Here is a 3,686-nt window from a genome sequence, read left to right as displayed (position 1 = left end):
ACTTGTTCAGAAATGTGAAAACGGTATGCTAAATCCTTGTTAAAAAGCCCCAGTTTCAATTTCATAAGGATCAGCAGTAGATGATCTTCAATTTGAAGTTTTGAAGATTAGTATTTTACTTGTTCCTTAAATAGAGCAAGAAACCAAGAAAATAACGAGCTGTTTGGCAACCCAATGTAGAAATTTAGCATGCCTTCATCTTTTTCTATTGAGCTAAATGACATACTGCTCTGGTGCTTAGAAGATTCAGGCAGGTTTAGATTTTTGCTTTGGGAAATCAATAACTCTGCCTTCAACATTGCATGTTTCTCCTTCAAGAATTGCAATTCTTAGCCATCTTCCTCACTTTGACTTGCTTTGTGTGTTGGCAGTTCTTCCTGTTCAACCTCCAAGATAGAAAAGGAAGTCTGGTGTCTTTGAAGAAGTACTGGCTGGGCTGCAAGGTTCTTCAGCCATTGATCGCCTCTCCTGGACCCTTTTGTATCTCTCCATCTTTTGATGTGTTTTAGCATCATCAATTTTCTTAAAGTTGAAAACTGAGGGTACATAGTCTGGATGAGATGGATCCAAAGACTTTTTACCTGAAATGAATGTTTAACATTTTACTACAACATAAAATAGAAAATTAGAATCTGAGGGTAGAAACTAAATGGAAATTAAGACATTAATAACATACTTACAACACAATATTGGTAGTACTGCTGGCCTACAACCATATTTCTCTTCGAAATTTTCAACTATTAAATGACATAACTTGTTCAAATATAAACACAAATTGAACTGGAAGTAATTAATTCTGAAAATTTCACTTAGGCCTACCTGACAAAAAATGAGCACTGCAAAGGCGTGCGTTGTCAATCATCTTTGCTCCAGCTCTCACGTCTGATAGCCGCTATCCACTTTTTCCGTAACTCAAGGGACTCTTCATTGTTTCCAAATGGAATCCGATAAAAACTCAGATTCCCACCAGGTTTTCTACAATTCGTACAACCAACGGCACAACATGAGTCAGGCTTTTTGTTATCTGCCAGTGTGGTCTTGCCTGCCAGCAAATGGCATGCGCAAGTTTCAGCGCTCAATATGTAAATATGGAATCCATCTATAAATATATATCTTTATAAAAAATTGATCTAAGTGTATGAACAAATTGAAAACAGATAATAATATTTACACCTCCCATCCGGCAATTGGGCTTCCTGTGTGCTCTCCACATACTGCTGGGTGAACTGGAGGCGATGTTGGCGATGTCGTTTGTTCAACCTCTCTTTGTGGTAACGTTCTGTGATGAATCTCATCTGCATTGTAGTCGTTTTCTTCGCCGGGAGCTGTAGGTCTTTAAATGAATTTTAGCTGCATAGGAGAAGGGGCATCCGGAACGAGGGCAGTCGTTCAGGGTGGTCCTCCTCCTCCTCTCATCTTGTTCACCTGTATACCATCGAACAAGGCTCTCTGGTTATTTCACTGGGAGAGAAATACTTTCCCTCATCCCAATGCTATGGCCTCTATTTATAATTTCAGATTGCCTTGCGTCCATCTTGAAAAAAGATGTCAGCTTGCCAGCCTCGTCCTCACCTCGGATTTCCCATATGTCATTATGACGTCATATACCATCGGAGATATCTTATTTAGCATATATTAGGATTAGCCGCGAAATGACAGAATTTATTGAAGAATCATTATCATAAAGAGTATACGATTTCGTGTTTTTCTTTCTTTCTTTTCTTTTCTAGATGGTTCCTCTTTCTGCTAACCACTCAAATTCTGGGTGAACAAACAGGAGTTTGGATGACTTTTCACACCGGGAAATAAGTATTTCTATCGTTAACATATTAAAATTATGTATCAAAGTTATGGCATGCACTGACAAATACAAGGGAAATATAAATTGCATACATGTCAGATAAAAGTAAAGAACAAGATTAAATTACTATTTTATCATAATGAACAAGACTTTTCTTTCAAGATAGCAGATATCATACAGCACATGTATAGGAAGTAAGTTTTTAGTTGTTTTCCTTGGAACCACTCAGCTAGTAGTTGCTAGTGTTGAAACAAGTAAACATGTATTTTCTTGCTCAGCTGATAGAATGCGACTCCTCAGGAGAAAAGCGCCACGACTTGTGGAGATAATAATAGCGTTAAATTATGCACAGTCAGATTTAAGCAGACAGAAGATAAATAACAAAGCATTCAGAATAATCTAAACTATATTCTAACATACCTGTTTAGATACTCATCACCAAATATTGACGTATTTCTATAACCCCCACCCACCCCACACACACACAGTGAAAATATCTTACATATTCATTGCAGCTCTGGGCGGTTTTGTGTTCAGCTAATGTTACGTAATGAAAAATATAATGTAGCATGCATTGTGTTTCTAATTGCCACATCAGTGTTTTAGTCCCAATTAGTCCCTTAGTTCATTAGTCTCGATTAGCTGCACAACTTTGAAGAATCATTGATACCACTGCCATACATAGATTTTAAATCTGACACATTTTCAAATTTGAAGAAATCATCCATCATTAATTCAAGGGGCTAACGCCGACGGGCGCGCATCCACACCTTCGCTTCAGCCACGAAGATTCCCTCGAGGCGAGTGACTTCAGGCAGGCGCACGGCCCATCACTAAATTCCTCGCGACAGGACTCGTCGAGCTGCCCAAGCCATGATATCCTGGGCGTCCCACAGAATCCTCCACCCAGCGGTTGTCCACGGGACCGGAGGAAAAACGAGCTAGAGTGGACCCTAGAGCCTGATGTTGGTGTGATCCAGGATTATGCAAAGTAGTATAACAGGTCCCCATTGCCTGGTTCTCCCGGTGTAACCGCCGGTTGGACACAGTGGTTCATGCCAATCTGTACACCATGATCCGGCGAAGGCATCCAAGACAATGGATAGCGTCCAGGTCTGCTTCCATAGAGCAAAACGGCAGTATCAAGTCCTTGAAGACACGCAGCTTGGTCTTTCTGCATAGGTACCGACATTCTCCATACGCTCCTTGGTGATTTCGAGTTCAGGTGGATCCTGTTGCAGGGACCAATGCGTCTATGACTTATGGTCTGACAACCAGAGATATGGACTACACTAACAAGGATGTAAAAAACTTTCTGTAACTTCAACGTCCTCGCGCAAAGCATGGATCAACGTAGGGTCGCCCCTACAGGCCCCCAAAGTACTGCAATCCTGGTCTGGATCCAGGAGACCTCTCGGCCTAAGGGGTTCACCCTCATTGCTAAATGCATCAAGGAGTGAGTGATGATTTAAAATTATCTGCCGCCGTCAAACAGCTAAGGCATTAGCGGCAGAATACCTTGTTAACTAGAAATAATTAAAATGTTTAATAAAACTTAATAATCTATCAATAAATATTATTACAAATAATAATATAGATAAAAAATCAAAGCATAAACATATGCTTCTAAGTGCATTAAAATTATTGCCATAAACATTATGCATAATTCAATTTTATTGAAAAAAATAGTCTCCCTAAGGAGATTATAAGACCCTCTAGTCACAATCCTCCCCAATACATTTTTCAGTGTATATGGGGGAGACACGTAATACGGTCTTTGGTCTGAGAAGTTTGCAATCATTTTTCACTACACATGTGCGACGTAATGGCTCTTGCATCCTTCACAAAAGTGCCCATTTTAAGCCATCTTTGGCCAAGAGTCAAG

At 39.9% G+C, this 3,686-nt stretch overlaps 1 pseudogene; it reads right to left on the bottom strand.

Moving 5' to 3' along the window:
- LOC119570779 overlaps positions 1-862 on the bottom strand; it is a 1,748-nt pseudogene extending 886 nt beyond the window's left edge.
- Between the last annotated feature and the right edge of the window lie 2,824 nt (positions 863-3,686).

This window comes from Penaeus monodon, unplaced genomic scaffold, assembly GCF_015228065.2.
Source record: "Penaeus monodon isolate SGIC_2016 unplaced genomic scaffold, NSTDA_Pmon_1 PmonScaffold_3878, whole genome shotgun sequence".
Classification (NCBI taxonomy): domain Eukaryota; kingdom Metazoa; phylum Arthropoda; class Malacostraca; order Decapoda; family Penaeidae; genus Penaeus; species Penaeus monodon.
Note: the sequence above shows the minus strand (reverse complement) of the source record. Positions and strands in the feature narration are given on the sequence as shown.